At 49.1% G+C, this 18972-nt stretch overlaps 1 pseudogene; it reads left to right on the forward strand.

The window, feature by feature from the left end:
- Positions 1-15660: 15660 nt before the first annotated feature.
- LOC110562779 (glyceraldehyde-3-phosphate dehydrogenase-like) lies at positions 15661-16638 on the forward strand (annotated as a pseudogene).
- Positions 16639-18972: the final 2334 nt, after the last annotated feature.

Genomic DNA, 18972 nt, shown 5'->3' on the forward strand with positions numbered 1-18972 from the left:
CATGAAGATATCCTATAATTCTGAGAAGTTTTAAAATCCTTGTTGTTTTTTTTTTTTCCTTTAGTCATATGAAACTCATTATACTGAATGTAGTAAAAGAGAAAATCTAATTACTTTTTTTTTCTGATGGAAAGTCCCCATATGAAGTCATCCATCTCCTCTTCACTGACTCCCAGCACCACCTCTGTAATCCATCAGATGCTCGGGCACGTCATCCTGGCGCAGGCTGGTCTGTGTTTTGTTTTGTAGCATCGATCCATCTGTAATTCCTGTACCAGGGCAGCTCGGGGTGCTTACTCTGTCTCCGTAATCCTCCCTGGCTTCTGTGCACATGTCCTTCTCCTGAAACCTAGTCTCTTCAAAATCATTCTGTTCATTTGCCTCTCCCACATACATTCTGGAATAGATTTGTCAATTTTCGCTAACAAGACTGTTGAGATTCTGATTGAGGTGCCATCGGGTTTGTTAATCAGTTTGGGGGCAGTGATGTAGTATCTACTCATCCATGAAATGTGTTCCACTTATTCACATCTCTGTATTCATTAATACATTTCGCAATTTCTTCTTCCTTCCTCCCCTCTTCGTCCTTTCGTTACCGAACGGAGGTTCCCACACATGGCAGGCAAACGTTTTTGTTGCATTCTGTTGCTGTGATAAAAACCCTCTGAGGAGGAGAGGGCTTATTTGGCTCACACTTCCAGGTCACAATCCATCACGGAGGGAAGCTGAGGCAGGAACTCAGTGTAGGAGCTTGAAGTAGAAACCAAGGAGGAATGTTGCTTTCTGGCTTGCTCCCCCCGGTCTCGTGGTCAGCTAGCTTTCTTTACAGCCTGGACCCACTTGCCTACGGAGGGCGCTGCCCACAATGGCCTGGGTTCTCCTGCATCAATTGTCAGCCAAGACAGTCTCTCACAGAGGTAGCCATAGGCCAGTCTGACCGGGGAACTATGTCAATTGAGACCCCATTGAATGATTTTAGGCTGTACCAAGCGGATTACAGATCTAAGTAGTACAGTAGGGTCATCATCACCGAGCCATTCTTCAACCCGCTTTTTCATGTTATCACGAGACAGTGTGGTGGTTAGTTTTAATTGTCCACTTGACCCGATCTAGCATCACACGGGGCAGGAATCTCAATGAGAGACTGTCTAGACTAGGTTAGCTTGTAGGCGTGTACTGGAGGGATTATCTCCATCAGTTGGAAGACTTGCCCACTGTGGGTGGCGTCATTCTCTAGGCAAGGGATCTTGGGTTATGGAAGAGTGGAAGATGCTAGGTAAGCATGGGCATGAGTGCATTAATCCCTGGCTTTCTGCTCTTGACCGTGGCTATATTAGTTCTTAGTGATTAGTTCTTTCAAGTTCTTCTTGCCTTGACTTACTGGCCATTACCTGGAATTGTGAGATGAAAAACCCCCTTTCCTCTAAGCAGGAAATGAAACTAAGACAGACAGGGCTTCACTGAGTTACCCAGGCAAGCCTTGAACCTGTAGTCATTTTTTCCCCCTCAGCCTCTCAGGTAACCAGATTTGCAAGGTGCATCGCTAGGCTCAGTTAGCAATTTTCTCCACCACATCCATTTCTCGACAGTGTGTAATCGGTGTTGCGAATGTGAGTGGGACTTTTTCTCTATTTTTCTTCTTATTTGCTCCTTGATGATGCATAGGAACACCATTGATTTTTTTTTAAAGTGATAGTTCTATCATTTTCCTGTGTTGGTCACTGCACCAACACAGGAATGCTGCCAGATTCTTTCCTCGGCACTAGTAACTTGCCTATATCGTCCTGGATTTTTGAAGTACCCAACCATGTAATTTGCAAATAGCCACATGAAACCCCTCCCCCCGTTTGTACTTCCCCTAGCTTACTGTACACAACAGGCTGAAGAGACAGAGAAGAGCATCTAACCAGCCTTCAGCCTTTTTCTGACTCAAGTGGAACTTCTCCCAGCCAAGTGTGCTAGAATCACTCTCGCCTGCCATTGATACTGCTAGAATCGCTGTACTATAATTAGCAGTCTCTGCTTTTGTTTTAACCTTTCCATCTAGACGAGGAGGAATTTCACATCGATTCCCACTGTATAATCTGTTTTTAGCACGTATGCACTTATTTAAATTCAACGCTGCTATGCTGAACTCGCCTCCCCTTGCTTTTCTTTTTCTTTCCCCTTTTCCTTTTCATCCCCTTTCTTGGTCTATTCGAAGTATTCATTACAAATGCCCTGGGTGTGTGGCTCACCTAAGCCTTTCTCCCTCACAGTTGGGGTATCTGACTTCAAGGCTTGGCAGATCTGGTTTGGGGTGAAGCTATCTTACCCGTCTATAGGTGGGCGCTTCTTTCTGCCTTCACGTGGTAGGGATCTGGGAGAACATGTGCTCCCACCTGTCTTTGCTTACAAATGTACTAACTGAATTGGGAGAGCTCTATCATCATGACCTAGCCTCCCGCCACAGACCCCCTGCTACTGCCATCTATGGAGATAAATTTTTCTCTCTATGAATGTGGAGAGCATGCATCCAGATTCTGCCTCCACTACTGGCTCCTGTTGTACTGATACCTTGCAGTAGGTTTAAAGAATTGCCCTGCAAGCATGTTAGTGGTTACTTAAAATCACACAGTGCTCAGTAACGTCAGTATCTCAAGAAGAGTGGAATTGTTCAGAATTCTTTCCTCCCTCCCCCCTTTTTCTGATCAAGGTCAGGAGCCGTCCTTCCTTCCATTCACAAACCATTAATTACTGTTCTTTTGGTTCTGATGTTATTTTACACAAAGTTTCAGGTAGCCCCAGATCAGCCTTGAACTTGCTACATAGTCAAGATTGACCTTGAATTTCTGCTTCTCACGTGTCCCACTTGAGTGCTGAAACGACAGGCATACACCGCCCTACAGTGGTGGGGAAGGAGCCCAGGGCTTCGAGCACCATCCCAACTCAGCTGTAACCCTAGATCATTCTGCCATCTGTGGCATTAGTGGCACATCAGATTATTCTGCAACGATGCCATCAGGGGCAGCCTGGCTGGGCGTAGAATCCCAGGCTAGACACCACTCTTCTTGGTGATTTGATTTTATCACCTTGCTTTCTTATCTCTAGCATCCCCGTGGGGGTCAAAACTAACATCTGCCTGAAGAGTTTACATCTTTCTTTGGCTCAGGACCTTTCTTTAAAATGCTTGTGGGTTTTAAGCTTTTTCCATTTATGTAGGACCATTGAAGCCTGCAGCTCTAATCAGCATTGTATGTGTTTCCCCACGGAGCTTAGGCCACTGCCCTGCACTCTTTCACCTTCATTCTTTGTGCATTAATTGCCTGCCAAACAGATGCTCTGCCGCAGCCACCATTTCATCCACCGTGAATGATGGGGCTAAATTCTAGTAAGCATTAATCCAATTCTTTCTTCACTGAGGAGGTCTTCACAGCTGTAGGAGCTGTGGTTGTAGCAACCGTGGGTATGATGGCAGCCACGGTGGGGGGGGTGTGCAGCAGTGATAGCGACAGTGATGAGGGTGATAGCGGCTGTAGTGGTGGCAGTGACAGGGGAAGACAATAGCAGTGGTTACGCCTCGGAACCAGCAGAAGCCATCATGGCAGTAAGAGCGGCGGGGGAAGCAAAGTGGCAGTGACAGCGTAGAGGTAAAGAGAGTGGTGGTCACAGGGGTATCACTAATGGTGGTCCTGGCGTGTCCACAGTGGCAGCAGCCCCAGCTCACTTAAAAGGGCTAGTTCCAAAGGCCGAAATGCAGCGTGTGATCTATAAGTCTGCCCTTGTCTGCCTCTGTCAAAAGCATTGCCTTGTTCACTTCTCACAGTGGCCTGAGTGGGTGGCAGTGTCAAGCTTCCCCTTCTCACAATGACAGTCTGAACTGAGAGTGTCTTGAGTGACCAAAGTCACAGAGACAGGCTCCCAGACCGGGGCTAAAGGGCCAGGGGAACATCCCTGGAGAAGCAGAGAGGTGTGGCTGGCATCCTGTGCTGACCCCAACGAGGGTGGCCTGGACTCTCCTGTAAGCTGAGCAGCCTTTGGCGTAGAGCTTTGAGAGCTTATGAGGGAGGCAGCAGTGAGTCCTAGACATGAACCACCCGCCTAAAGAGAGTTAAGCCTAGGTGCCCAGCAGGACTCAGATCCACTGCAGGAAGCGGGAGATGGCAAGTCAGGTGAACTATCACCAGCTGTGTACAGCTGGAGGGCACAGAGTGAGATCTGTGGCCAAGAACCCGGAAGACAGAGGAGGAAAGATTTCAGAGATGCAAGGAAGCTGCCACAATGGACCAGTCCTCTAGCCTCGGGCAGGAAGCTTTCAGCTACGTGAGACCTTCATGTTAGCTAGTGACCGGGGAGGCACTGAGGATGTCAGGATCACCAAAAACCCACAGATGAAGATTTCAGGCTCGGAAGGGTCCTCCTTTACAACCCACACAGACATTTTCACATCTGAACGTGCTCCCTCTGCACTAGTGTGTCTCTTGGTGACACGGTGGGGTCATTTGTGGGTTTGGATCACATCCGGAGTCACACAGAGGGGACATAAAGAAACATCAGTGGCCAAGGTTCTTGCCTCGTGACCAGAAGCAGTGTGAATGAAAGACTTAATTTGAACAGTGATGTGTCTGTGATTTAATTTCAACCTCCAGATTAATGCGTTTCCCCCTAATTTCAACCTTGGGTGCACCGCATTCATTCGCTCTGTTATTGGTGGGTCTGTAGACAACCGCCAATCGCCTCGTTCTTAATGATGTTTATCCCTAAACAGATTAGCAACTGCAGAATGCCAACCTGCACCCTGCCAGGCAGGACTACAGCTCCCCGCAGGATGCTGCCTGACCTTCTGTCTCTCCCTCAAGGCTCAACTCAGGATTGGTTCTAAGTTCACTGAAAACCTCTGGTCTGAGTACTATGGCATACAAAGAAGGGCCAGACATGTTCTGGTCACTGGAACCCCATTAAATAAATGGGGAGACCACTGTGACACAACATCAGTTAAAGCTCCCCCCCACTTGAAGACACGAGCTCAGGTTCCCATAGAAGGCTAAAGGCATCCCAGGGAGGAATCAGGGCGTCCCTGACCAATACACATCTGCTATGTGGTCTGGAGGAGACAGCGTCACGTCTCTGTAAAGTTTGAAGCTATGACTTCCAAAGAGGGGGTTTCAGGAAGATGTAATGAGGCCATCACGCTCCGCAGGATACTATTCTAACTGCTTAACGATGCAGAGCTTCGTAATGAAGAGAGAGTCTACCAGACCCAATATAATCTGAAATTAAAGAAAAATGGGATGTATTAAAAAATGTATTGCAGCACTAATGGAAGATGTCAGCTCGACAGCCCCGAACTCCACATGTCACCTCAGACTGCAGCAAGCATGCTCTGTGCTGTCAGCTTGAACCTTGGGCCTCACCCAGGTCTGCCCAGTGGGTTCCAAATGCCAAAAGGATAAGAATCAAAAAGGCCAGGGTGCCAGGCACCTACAAATTGCCAGGCTCAGTTGCTTCGCTTCTGCCTCTCACCTTGAGTCAACCTGGGCTGCTTTTTTCTGCTGTGTTTGTGGATCTCCTCTTCCTCGAGAGCTAGCCTCTGTTCTTCTGGCCTTCACATGCGGCTTCACCCTGAGCCCTACTTCCAGGCTCGTTTTCAGTCAGCACAGATTTCTCTCTTCTGTAGAGGTGAGTTCAAGCCCAAGGACGTCTGCACACAAGACCCTGCCACTGAGTCACACCTCAGCCCCTCGCATTCCTCTCTCCTCCCTGTTTTGTCGAGACAAGATCTTTTTTACGTAGCCTTGCCTGGCTTTGAACTCACAGCCACCCTTCTTGCTTCAGCCTCCTGATTGCCTACATTGCCACTCCTTGGGTTCACGTTCTTTTTCCTTGGAGGACCTCTGTTAGAATTTTGAGAGAAACGTCAGGTTCACTGGATAGATATTATTACCAGGATGAACCCTCCTGAGGCCCCGTCCCCTAGGTAGCACGTGGGTGTTCCCCTCTAGCCATGCAAGGCCCACTCATTAGCGATGTATGGCAGTTCTGCCTGCAGTAGGAGGTGCTGGTGCTACCTGGTCTCTGAGCTCTCCTCCTATGACACCTTCCCCAGCCCAATCTTGCTGTGAAATATACCCTCGCCATGATGCCATGTGACCTTAGTAACCCTAAGACTCAGAGGCTAGCATGAACACATATCTTTCTAATCACATGCCTGCACTTTCCGGCTACAGTGGCTTCAGCAATGAGCATGTGACTAAGCTGCTCCCAGCGATGCGTCTGTGAGTATGCTCCTTCGAGGCTGCTTCTGCAGGCTGGAAGGCTGCAGCCATGCTGCACCTGTGAGGACCCTGAGGAAGAGCTGAGAGAGTCAGAGAAACCAAGTCCCCAGGCATCACTAGGGCACTGGATTTAACAATACCTAAAGTGAGACCTGTCTATGGACCTTCTTATTGCATGATTGTTGTGCACCATATCTCTCTCTTTCTCTCTCTCTCTCTCTCTCAGCACAAAATTTCTTCTCTTAAAAAGCTGCTTCGAATCATGTACCCACCCACCCACCCCTGCCACTCTCCCTACAGCAAGGTTCTATCTGATGAATGAGGCCAAAAGTGTCCCACTCACCCCTACACAACACAGACATGATACTTGGGGTCAGGTGGCTCCATTGCACAGTAACAGGATGAAAGGCAGTGGGAGCCACCCTGGCACTTAGGAAGAGAGAGAGAAGAAGCAGATGAAGCAGAGCAGACTGGCCCAGGAAGGGCTTGTTGCAAACCACAGCAGGTAGAGCAGGGACTGCACCAGTGGAGGCAATGAAAGATGGCGCCTGGAGTAGGTGTGCCCTAGGGAAGAAGAAAACACAGACAGCGAGACCGAAACCTCTCTCTACCCCCAGCACAAGTCCTCAATGCCCGCACACTCTTCGGTACCCCACCTCCCAAAGAGTGGCCCTTGTTCCCTTCAACCTCAGTGTGTACACGCTCTTTGACACTCCTCCTTCAAAGGGTGGACCTTGCCATCCCCCCGCCCCATCCCCCACCCCCACCAACCTGGCATGAGCTGGAGAAAACCCTTAATTCTGACAGATAGAAGGAAGCAGAAGTGAGGGTTTGCACGTCAAGCCCGGACACCAGATGGAGGCTCCTCCTCTTCTCTCCGTCCAGCCCACTCTCTTTACCGCAACCACCTGTGAGTGACAAAACGCAAGTGCTTAGTGGGAAGGAGCTGAAGTCTCACATCCAGAGGGCGGGTGAGTCATCCCACAGGCAGGTATTTCCTCGTGGGGACATTCTGTGCTGTGCTGACTGCCCTGTGCTGCCATGGCCTCCCTGTGCTGTCCTGGCTGCATCCTTAGGGTGACTTAGACTTATGAGCTTGACCTTTCTGATTTTTGTTTGTTTGTTTAGTTGGGTTTTGGGGACAGGGTTTCTCTGTGTAACAGAGCCCCAGCTGTCCTGGACTTGCTTTGTAGACCAGGCTGGCCTCAGACTCACAGAGATCCACTTGCCTCTGCCTCTACCTCCTGAGTGCTGGGATTAAAGATTTGCACCCCCATGCCTGGCTCAACCTTTCTAAATTCTATCTTTAAAAAAAATTATTATGTATACAGTATTCTGCCTGCATGTGTGCCAGCAAGCCAGAAGAGGTCACCAGATCTCCTTATAGATGGTTATGAGCCACCATGTAGTTGCTGGGAGTTGAACTCAGGTCCTATTGGAAGAACAATCAGTGTTCTTAACCTCTGAGCTATCTCTCTAGCCTCTAAATTCTTAAGTTGAAACTGTGAGAGATTATCTTTGCCAAAGCCGTGGAGGTCAGAATGAGATGCAGAGATTGGAGCTGGGCCGCCATCGGCCACCTGGCTGATTTTCCTGGATTTACTCTCTGAGCACGTGTGTAAGGAGTGAAAATATCAACTTTGCAGCACTGCTGAATGGGCAAGGAGAAAGAAATTCTCGGCTAGCCTCCACAAGATCCCTATAGCAGTGACTGGTTGGTACTGAGAGCTCAGAAGCTTCACCGTGTGCTTGTAACCTGTGACTCTGGCCACAGCAAAGACAACCACTGTTGAGCATGCTAGGGTGAACCAGAAGGCAGTGTCCAGCATCACAGCAGCATTGGAACTATGCCAGATTCAGTTATTGTTGGAAAGGTGCTGGCATAGGGGACTACGGCTCCTCTGCAGCATCTAGCAAGGAACACGGGAGTGTGTGGCATGGGTAACACTCGTGGGTGCCATGGGAGTGAGGTTAGGCATTGTCAGGTGCAATGTGGGGAATTGGGCTTGCCGTGTGAGCCTAGAGCCCATCCCAGGCAGGCTGACGTGGAGGAAGGGTAGGGAGATAGGCCTCAGATTGTAAGTATACAATAGTAGCCTACAGGGCTAAGGCTGCAGGCTACAGGCTGCAGGCTATAGGCTGCAGGCTGCAGGCTACAGGGGTGCCTGTTCTGTTCTCCGTCCTCCACCAGCAGGTTCTGCTTCCCTTGACTAAACTGAGACATCCTTTTCTTTTTTTCCTTATCATTCTATCTTCTGGCCAATTAGTGCATTTCAAGCCGGAAAACAGTCAGGAGGGCACCAGGAAGACTGCAGGCGGGAACTTCAATGCAAGCAGGCATTTTGCCAAACATGCTTCTTGCCTGTTCTTCTGGGTTCATTACCTGCTCTTTCTCCTGTGCTACTGTAATTCTAGCCACCAGAACCTCCTCTCTAGATGAGAGGGAGGCCACTACAGAGCCAGCAGGAGACAGGGACCCTGATATCACACCTGCTGATCATGCAACTACCTTGCAAGGGCACCTTGGTCTTAGTCTGAGGAGGGTCTAGGAGCCATGCTAGGTTCTGGGAGCCCAGATCTAAGAAGGGCAGGGTACTCTCCCTAGCCTCATGGCGGTGAGAGAAGAAGAGTTAGACTCTCTGTGTTTGTCTCCTTCCATCTGAGGATGGCCAGCAGATGTCATTGAAAATCAATTTAAGAGGTGAGAGACTAAGGCGGAAAGGGGGGACCTGTTGGGTAGTGAATGTCAGGCAAGACAATGGAAGGCTTGAGAAGCACCATGGCAGGACATGCAGGAAGTGTGTAAATCTGATGGGAGCTTTTGGTGGTCGCCACACTTGTCTCCCATCTTTTGTCATGGAGGTGTGTGGTGCAGGATTATAGGAGGACTAGGGATCTGTGTCATGCATGGGAAGGGAGAATCCAGTGGCTTGGGATTCACTCAGCGTGACTTGCAGCCTCTTCATTTAAAATTTTCCCTTTCATGCACTATATTTTGATCTTGTTTTTCCCCTCTCTCAACATCTCCCAGATCCTTTCCACCTTCCTATACAACATTCGTGTTCTCTGTCTGAAGAACAAACAAACAACAAAAAAGAAAACCCCAAACAAGCAAAACCTCAGCACAGCAAAAGAAAAAGAATAAGATAAAATAAAATAAGATAAAGCAAAAAGCCCACAAACAAAACTATAGAATCTGTTATTCTGCTGCTCTGGGGCATAGAGCCTGCCCTGGAGTGTGGCTGAGAAAACCGGTGACACTCCATTAGAGAAAACTTATTTCCCTTATGCTGATTAGTTAGGGTGGGGGACCCCGTGTCCACTTCCTCCTCTCTGTCCTGGGACCCTCACCATCTGGCTTGAACATGTGCAGGCCGTGTGCCTGCTGCCACAGCCTCTGTGAGTTCAAATGCGGGTCAGTCCTGTTGTGTCTGGAAGCACTGACTCCTTGGTGTCATCCATCACCTCTGGCTCTTACAATCTTCCTGCCTCCTCTTCGGCATAGACCTCTGACTCTTGAGGGGAGGGGTTTGATAAAGGACTGAATGTTCCAGAATATCCTCCTGCCCCCTCTTGCTCTTTCTGCACATTGTCCAGGTGTGGGTTACCATGTTAATCCCCATCCATTGCAAGAATTGCAAGAAGGTGAGTATTTAATAAGGATTGACCTATGAGTATAGCAATATGTCACTTGGTTGCTATTTATTATAAAGGTTGCTATTTATTATTATTTATTCCTTTAGTAGGACAATATTAGTAGGTTCTCACCTGGGCCCATGATCTATATAATTCATTTTCTTGGCTAGGTAACTGGCAGCCCCACCCACAGCAAACTGCGAACCCACAGCCACCAGGAGCCCACACAGACCGATGGTCCAGGACACCTGGACAGCCCGCCACTCTCAGTTAGTCTGGAAAAGTACAGCCAGCCAAGAGCTACCCAACCCTGAACACAGACTGGATGACTTTCCTAGTCCAGTCAGGCCTTTCTCAAGGTCACACCTCTGCATTCTAGCTGGATGGCACACCAGGCTTACCCCTCTCCAAGGCTAGATCACACAGAGAGGTAACGGTTGCCGTCTGCCTGCCTTTCACCCTTCATGGCTGTCTTTTTGTCCTCTGTGACAGCTCTTCTTTGTCAGGCTCAGGGCTGCATGTAGGTCATGCTGTGAGAACCTACTGGAGGTGCCACAGGTCCCTGCTCAGCTGTAGCCTTGGGCGTTTCTTTCCCTGATGTAGACCTAAAGACAAGTCGCCCAAGGCTCTTGCCAGCTGTGTTTGAAGACAAAGTTCTGTCTGGAAGAAACCACGTCCTCACCAGCAACCTGCGTTCAGGAGCAGTCTTGCAACGCCTCTGGGCTTCTCTTCCAAAAACCACTACATGGCATTCCTTTTGTCATAGAACAAGATGAACCAGTCTCTATTTTTTTTTTAAGTTGTCTCTGAGGCTTACAGCCTCCATCAGCTCCATCTAGGCCTAGCCCTGGAAGCTTCTAGCCTCTGTACAATCTAACCGAGGCCTAGAACATTTTCACCCTCTAAATAAGCACGCCCTTTCTCAGTTCTTACTGAGCTCATAGCTGCCGGGTTCAACTCAGCTGTTCTGGCTCAAACTCCTCTCCCAGCTGACTTCTTTTATCCGGCATCTCTTGGCCCTGGAATTGCTCTGCTTGGCCTCAAACTAACTCCAGCAATCTGCTCTAATCTCCTGGCTCCTTCTCATTCTCTGGCTCGTTCCGTGTCTTCACCTTGTTCTTCACCTGTGTCTAGCTTGTTCTCTCAGTGTGGGTCTGGTTTCCCTGCTCACTCCCTGTAGCTTGCTGACACCCATGGCTGCCACCACGCGTGGTAGGCTGAGAAGCTCCTCTTCACCACAGCCTGTGACTGACAACACAGGAGGCCACACACACTCCCGTTGCAGGAGGCCAATGTAGGCATCGTGCTGGCAGCTGGCTTTTTGCACCCCTGCTAAGGCACTTCCAGGTAGCAACTTGATCTAGCCTTTTCTTTTCTTTTTTCTTTCTTTTTTCTTTTTCTAGGATGTCATTAGAGAAGCAGCTCTAGTCTTTGCATTCTGCCTCCCCGATGACTTGGGGTGTGTGTGTGTGTGTGCAATTTTAGATGAATTGAACAAATTTCCCTGTCCTATGGGGGTACCATGCTTTTGAGAAGGGAATAGAAAGAGCTGATAAGTGTGGTCTCTCTCAGCCACCAGTTTGGCAAGCTAGAGGGAAGGTAGTGCTCCCTACAAAAGTGCTCCCCACAAAGACATCCTCATCAAATCCCTGGAGTGTGTGAGTGTGACCTCACTTGGAAAAGGGTCTCTGTAGATGTGACAAACCCCAAGCTTTTGGCATGAGGATATCAACATGGTTATCTAAGGGGCTTTCATGCTGTGGCCAATGTATATACAGAAGGATTCTACAGGCAGCAAGGAAGAGAGCCTGTAATTCCTGGGCTTGGGATAGGGAAGTACAGCCACAAACATCTGGAGACCCGAAAGCTGGAAGAAACAGGAAGAAACTTTCCCTACCGTGCTCAGGGCTCCGTGGACGGCAGACATCTTGGTGTTTTGCATTCAAACCTACTTGGGAGATGAACTCCCTCAGAAGTGAGACTCTTGGCCCACTCCTCTCATCTCACCTTTTCTTGAGTCTCTTGGCCTTCCCACCTTCACCCAGAGCTAGCCCCACCACACATTCCTTGGGAGGTGGGTGCTGTGTGAGGCCCTCAGGCCACTGTCCTTGGCAGTGTTGGCAGATTCTGGATGGCGAGTCTTAGGCAAGAAGTGCCTCTTTCCTGCTTGATGGAATGGTTTTCTGGGTCAGTTTTGCTCTTTATAACTAGGGGTCCAAAAGAGTAAACTACATGTCACATGCCTTATGAGACATGGTATCCCAAGTCACTTGCCACAGAGGATTGTTGAAGTCAGGATTCAAATATCCCCTTGAGAAGGCCTCTGGTGGTATTCCCAGCTTGAGCTCACTCTCTTTTGGGGCCTACAATCACCCTGCCCAAAAGCTTTCTGTAGCTCAGTTATCTGTTTGATAGCATCTATTTTCCAGAGGAGAAAACCAAACATCGCAGCTGTTTAGAGGCTTTCCTGTGGACCAGAGGTTCTAACTAGAACATAACATGCTCTGATTCAGATGCCTATCTCGGTCATTTAAGGTTGGCTCTCAGTCATGATGCAAGGGGCCATCCGTGCAGAAGGAAATGTCCAGCCAGGTCCAGAGCAGGTCTGAGGAATAGTCAGGGGCTTTGCAAAGGACCAGAGCTTCTTCCTACCTTAGGGTCTTATGTTGTCCATAGACTTTGTATAGTCTTGGGCCAGCAGCACAATCTGACCTCCATGTTGGAGAGGCCCACCTAGTGCTAGCCAAAGTTGCCTTCACAAAAAAGTCTCGAACCAGGCTCCGGACATGTTGGGGATTACGTGTGAATGGTGACCAAAGAGTAGAGTGGGCTGACAGGCAGATCCTATACCCTTTGTCTCTCACCTGGTGGCATCCTGATACACCATACAGGGCTGGAAGACCAGCCTGCCAGGAGGCGCCTCCCTCTCCTCTGTGGGCTCATTGCAGCTCAGGGATGACAGTGTGCAGGACGCCTCCAGGCAAAATCCAATGCAAAGCCCATTTCCTCCCTGCCAGAGATGATTCCTCACTCCTGCCCGAGTGAGGTGTCTGCTCACGAAATCAATTTCTCGGCTCCTGCACAGCCCCAAGCAGAAGCGACAGGAGTTTTATTGATCCGTGCCCTCAGCAACATGCTTGCTGGGTAAGTAGGAGCCAGGTAGCTTCCCTGTCTTCCTGCTCCTCCTGTCCTACAAGTACTCATGTCCCACACCCAGAAAGCTTGTCCCAGAAGGCAGTTAGTACAAACTATAGTCCCTAAGAACTTCAGGATACCACGCCCCTTCTGCTGACCATGAGGTACCAAACACAAGGTTATCCAGCTTGTTTGTTTGTTTGTTTATAGACAGGCTGGCTTGAGCTGACTATTCAAGTGAGGATGACCTTTCACCTTCTGTTCTTTCACCTTCACTTCCCAGGGTTCTGGGATTGCAAGCATATGCTACTTTGCTCTCTTTATGCTATGCTGAGATCAAACCCAGGGCTCCGTACCCTCCCACCTGAGCTACACCTCAGCCCCGTGGTGCTCAAGTTTGCATCATTGCCAGAATGTCCTGCATCTGCTCTGAGGATCTCACTCCACCTCACCTGTCCCTGTTGCCTACCATGACCTGTGCATGACCCTGGAGTACTGTTACTCTTCTTTACCTTTAGTTCAGTTCTAACCTCACCCGCTTTGCCTAACTATTGTGATGCAATCTGGCATCTTTTTATTATACTCATTACCCTGAGAATGGGTAAACAAATGCACATTGTATTGGAACAATGACTTGACTCTAAAGAGAAATAAACCAGGCATGAACTCCTAAATGTGTTGTTGAAAAGGGAAGATCAGACTCAGAGGTACCCTGTTGGGGTACTCTATTCACCGGCAGTTCTAGAACAGTCGTGACTAACCAACGTGTGATGTCAGAAACATAGGAGCAGGTGCTTCTGGGCATGCTAAATAGGGTGAGAGACGCTTAGGTGTCAGAATATTCTGGACATCACAACCACACCTCATCAAACGGTAGCCTTAAGCTTTGACATTTTGTATGGCATATGCTGTTTCTCAGGGGCCTCTTATGTCTAAAACAAAAGAGCTTGAGGTGCTGAGTGACCACTTCATCAGCTGCCTCAAACTAGCACGAGCAAAGGAATGCAGGCTTTTCCACAGCAGGTGACAGACAGCAAACCTAGCATGGGGAAAGGGGGTCAGGAGCACTCAACAGTCCCTGTGGAGACAGTTTTCCAAGCAGGCACTGAGAGCTGACTCTGGGCAAAGCGTCATGGCCCATCATGGTCTTTGGGGCTCTAGGGACAGCTGGCACCAAGTATTGCAGCTCAGGCAAAGGCCAGCCTAGAGTAGGGCTCAGATGAGAGCTTCAGATGAGAGCCACAGGTGGCAGGCCGCCAGTGTACACCCCAGGGTAGAGTGGCCAGGAAGATGGCCAAGGTCTCTTCCAAATCACAGATACCAGGCATCACAGGTCCAGGTGACCAGTCTGGAGTACACTGCCAGCCACAGGAGCAGCAGCAAGCATCAGAGAAAGAACACTGAGGAGTCCAGAGCCTCCTGGTCTGGTCTGGAGTCCAACCAAAGGGCACTCTGAAGAACATAGGAGCCCCCAAAATGTTGATTCATAGCCTAGAAAAAAAATGAGTCAACAGGACACAGAACTGACATGGCCCTCTGCCTACAGGTAAGGGGTTCCCAGTAGTGGTTACAAGTTCCCCCAGGAAGATATTGTCAATGAATTAAAAAGAAATGAGGTCCTAGGGGTGACCAGAAACACGATCTCTGCTGGGAAGTGGAAATTACGAGGAGAGACAGAGTGGAATTCTCTCTTTCGTGTTGACTTGGGTGGCTCTATGTGTCTGAAGGCGCCCTGTTAGCAGCTGGTAGCATGTCTGCCCCGTGACTGCACGCACCATTCTGATGGAAGTAACACAGGGCAGCAAAGCACGTGAGGCTCCTTTACTTGGGGAGTGTCCAAATAAAGTGCTCTATTTTGAGGTTTACAGTAGGTCTCCATTAACTACATTACTACAGGTGGAACTCTTTTCCTCCTGTCCATCCACATCTGGGTACATAGAGTCTACTTCCTGTCACCTCCCATCCCTTTCCTCCTCCCTCCCTCTCTTTCTACTTCCAGGAAGTGCCGCAATCTTTTAGCTCCCACTTCACAGGGAACACAGGGTGCTTGCCTTTATGACGCTGACTTGTTTCACTCACACAGTTTCCTCCAGGCCCATCCACTTTGCTACAGATGATGGGGTTTTGCTCTTTTCTATGGCTGGGTAATATTCCACCACGTGCCTTGTACACAATTTCATCCATCTCCGTGGATGCTCTGTCTCGGCTCTGTGAAGGGCCATGCATTAGACCCATAGAGATGCCTTCAGATGAAAGGTGCAATGAATGCTTGAAATAAAGAATTCACTGCGAGAGCTTGTCAAAGATTGGGGCTGGCAGAAGAGTAAGTGAACTTGAGGATGGATCAATAGAAATTATCCAATCTGGAGAACAGAGGGGAAAAGACTAAAGAAAAATGAACACAGCCCGAGGGACACACACAATAATATCAAATGGAAATAAGTATTTGAAGAAACAACGGCGGTAAACTTCCAAAATTTGATGAAACTATCAGGATACAAAAAAAGAAGAAAAAAAAAAAAGGTGGAGATCTTAAAAACACTGTGAAGCCAAGGATAAAAGCACACTGATGGGCTGCTCCTTGTTCCAGAAACAACCGAGTCTTCTCGTGCAGTGCCAACCTGGTCCCTTTAAGATGGGAAAGGTAGGAGTGAACAGATTTGGCCATGTTGGGTGCCTGGTTAACCGGGTTGCTTGCTCATCTGGCAAAGTGGATATTGTTGCCATCAATGAGCCCTTTACTGACTTCAACTACATGGTCTACGAGTTCCAGTATGACTCTACCCACAGCAAGTTCAACAGCACAGTCAAGGCTGAGAACAGGAAGCTTGTCATCAACAGGAAGCCCATCACCATCTTCCAGGATCTAGCTAACACCAAGTGGGGTGAGGCTGGTGCCGAGAATGTTGTGGAGACTACTGGTATTTTCACCACCAGGGAGAAGGCTGACGCTCACTTGAAGGATGGGGCCAAAAGGGTCATCATCTCTGCCCTTTTGGCTGATGTCCCCATGCTTCTGATGGGTGTGAATCACAAGAAGTATAGCACTCACTCAAGCTTGTCAAAAATGTTTCCTGTACCACCAACTGCTCAGCCCCCTGGCTAAGGTCATCTGGGACAACTTTGGCGACGTGGAAGAACTCATGACTACAGTCCATGCCATCACCATCATGCAGAAGCCTGTGGATGGCTCCTCTGAAAAGCTGTGCCATGATGGCCATGGGGCTACACAGAACATCGTCTCTGCATCTGCTGGTGCTGCCAAGGCTATAGACAAGGTCATCTCAGAACTGAACGGGAAGCTCACTAGCATGGTTCTCCATGGCCCTACCCCCACTATGTCCATCCTGGATCTGACATGCTGACTGGAGAAGGCTGCCAAGTATAATGACATCAAGAAGCTGGTGGTGGAAGCATCTGAGGGCCCACTGAAGGGCAGCCTGGGCTACACTGTCTCCTGCTATTTTAACAGTGAGTCCCATTCTTCCAGCTTTGATGATGAGGCTGCTATTTCTCTCAATGACAACTTTGTAAAGTTCATTTCCTGGTATGACAATGAATTCAGCACAACAGGGCGGTGGACCTCATGGCCTATGTGGCCACTAAGAAGTAAGAAGTCCAAGACCACCCAACCCAGCAGGGACATGAGAGCAACAGAGAGGCCCTCGGCCACTGAGGAGTCCCTGTCCCAACTAGGACCCTGACACTGAGCATCTTCCTCACATGTTTCTATCCCAGATCCCCAAAATAAAGAAAGGGGCCCAGGGAGCCCTACTCTCTTGAATACCATCAATAAACAGCACACTGATACTTGCTGCCAAATCTTAGCTTCTGATGCATTTAGCAGGCATTTGGATATCACAAAAAATGGTTAATTTCTTAGTTCAAAGGGCTAAAATAAGAACAATCACAAAACAACAAATTGTCAAAATGGAGGGAAAAAAGAGAATAATAAAGGATGGAAGCAAACATTCAAAAATAGAGCACAAAACAGCCACATTGGGCTTACTTCGGGTTTTGTTTGTAGCTTTTTTTGGTGATGGATGACAAGAAGGACTGACCCCCTGACAGGCAGAATGAAGAAAAAAGTAAGAGAGCAGAAATAAGCATCCTAGAATGCTAAAGGGGGAGGTACTGTGAGCAATTTCACACAAACAAACAGAAGCGCTGCAGGCGTGAGGAAGCTGCTCTGTGCAGGGAGCACGTTGAAGCCACACAATCGACACAGTTTAGCAGCTATGATGCACGGACAAAGGCAACGGGCAGTTTTGAGTTGTCAAGAGGCTGTGTAGTCATGCTGAACACGCAGCCGGTGCAGCCCAGAATCCTCTGTCTAGAGAAATAGGGCAGAAACTCACACTTGTGTCCAGCGTTGCCTGCCGCCTCCGAATGAGTGATAGAAAAGATCTAACACTGGCAGTGTGGGGCGAGCAGGGGGATGCCTGCTTTTCGGGTAGACATCGTGATGGTGGCTGGATGAAGGATGCAGCACTGAAAAATCTCCACTCGATGGAAGGCAGAAGCACCTTGGCAAAAGCGGATGCTATTTTGGTGAGGGTCAATGCCATCAGGCCAACCATACTTCCAGTTTATGCCTGTAAGCTGGCAGGATGTAAGCAGAGAACGCTGGCTCCTTTTGGCACCTGAGGATGCCAGGAGGAGGAGCATAAGCAGATAAAGGGCACAGGCCATGAGCAGGGAGCTGAATATGAAAAGTGGTGTTACCGGGCTGTGGGGACCAACGCACCCCTTAACTTTGCTCTTTGTGTACTTGAAGTACACAACTCAAGGTCAGAAACAACAACAAATCATTAGTCCCATGGTTCCTAGGGGTGGAGTCTGGAGGCCATGGAGTCAGGAAGCGAGTCCTTCTCACAGGAGAGGGCTATCCCAAGAGGGGAATTCTCACTCAATCTGGAAATACAGAGACTACATGCAATGTGGCACCTACAGTGAATCTTGGCACAGAAAAGAATGTCAGGAAAGACTGAGGAACCCAAGCAGAGTGAGAGCCTCCATCATCAAGTGTGTATCAGCACTGGTACTTTAACTGCAGACAACGTGCCTTCAGACTGTGACAGACGAATAGTACAGGTACCTGGTGGGTGTGGCTGTGCCCTGCTTGCGTGCACCCGTGTCTGTGGACCCAAAACTAGTCCGAAGTAAAAACATTTATTAAGTAAACAAAAGCGTGGGTCCTCCAGTGTCTCATGACTCTCTCACGTGATAATGAACCCGCCTGAGTGGCTAAGTCAAATATGCGATGGTTGTTCTTGGCTGTCAGCACAACTTGATTGGCAGCCTTGGGAAGTTAGTGAGACGTGTTTTCAGGGAGGTTACATCCTGATGCTCTGCCAGGTGAGCTGGGCAGAGGAAGTAAGAGCATCCTTGAGGGCCAGATCTCTTGATGGCCCCTGTGTGTTTCCTGTCCTCCGGGATGTGAGCTGCTCTGCTCTCTGCTTCCCATCTCCCGTGAGGTGAACACCCTCCCACCATCATAGTGTTCTCCACTTGCTCCCCAACCCTGCATCCTTGCCTGAGTTTAGCTGAGTCACCTCTGATTCTTGCTAGTATCTTCCTCCAGGGATACTAAAGCACCTGAGTCAGGAGCCTTTCTTTGGGTTTTCCGTGTCCTAAGGTCCTCTGTACCCCAGGTCCTCTGTCTTCTGTGTACTGGGTTTTTTGTGTCCCAAGGCCTTCTGATTGGTGGTACCTTTCCCTGGGAGGGAGGAGGTCATGTGACCTTGGAGAACACGCCTTTCTCAAGGGCGCCAGTGGAGTGCGGGAAGTGCAAAGAGTAGAAGGAAAGTACCCCTTGGGTCCTCCTAGCTCCTGTTCAGCTACCAGCTCAGGGCCTGGAGCTCCTCCTGTCTGTGGCAAGGCATGCGCAAATCTGAATGAACACCAGACAAGCCATTTGTATTCTTTGCAAGACCTGGAATTTTTA

This window comes from Meriones unguiculatus, chromosome 8 (genome assembly GCF_030254825.1).
Source record: "Meriones unguiculatus strain TT.TT164.6M chromosome 8, Bangor_MerUng_6.1, whole genome shotgun sequence".
Classification (NCBI taxonomy): domain Eukaryota; kingdom Metazoa; phylum Chordata; class Mammalia; order Rodentia; family Muridae; genus Meriones; species Meriones unguiculatus.